Genomic DNA, 443 nt, shown 5'->3' on the forward strand with positions numbered 1-443 from the left:
TACTGCATTTAGCTTTTAGCTTGTGTTCTACTGGATTTAGCTTTTAGCTTGTGTTCTACTGGATTTAGCTTTTAGCTTGTGTTCTACTTCATTTAGCTTTTAGCTTGTGTTCTACTGCATTTAGCCTTTAGCTTGTGTTCTACTGCATTTAGCCTTTAGCTTGTGTTCTACTGCATTTAGCCTTTAGCTTGTGTTCTACTGCATTTAGCTTTTAGCTTGTGTTCCACTGCATTTAGCCTTTAGCTTGTGTTCTACTGCATTTAGCCTTTAGCTTGTGTTCTACTGCATTTAGCTTTTAGCTATGATGTTCTACTGCATTTAGCTTTTAGCTTGTGTTCTACTGCATTTAGCTTTTAGCTTGTGTTCTACTGCATTTAGCCTTTAGCTTGTGTTCTACTGCATTTAGCCTTTAGCTTGTGTTCTACTGCATTTAGCTTTTAGCT

The 443-nt window shown here is 37.0% G+C and overlaps 1 protein-coding gene across 1 annotated transcript in view; it reads left to right on the forward strand.

The window, feature by feature from the left end:
• The window catches only part of LOC106535255 (eukaryotic translation initiation factor 3 subunit A-like), an 8,299-nt gene that overhangs the window by 3,544 nt on the left and 4,312 nt on the right, over nucleotides 1-443 (forward strand). The gene's annotated exons all lie outside the window — the stretch shown is intronic.

Source organism: Austrofundulus limnaeus, unplaced genomic scaffold (genome assembly GCF_001266775.1).
Source record: "Austrofundulus limnaeus strain Quisiro unplaced genomic scaffold, Austrofundulus_limnaeus-1.0 Scaffold1398, whole genome shotgun sequence".
In the NCBI taxonomy this organism is placed as follows: domain Eukaryota; kingdom Metazoa; phylum Chordata; class Actinopteri; order Cyprinodontiformes; family Rivulidae; genus Austrofundulus; species Austrofundulus limnaeus.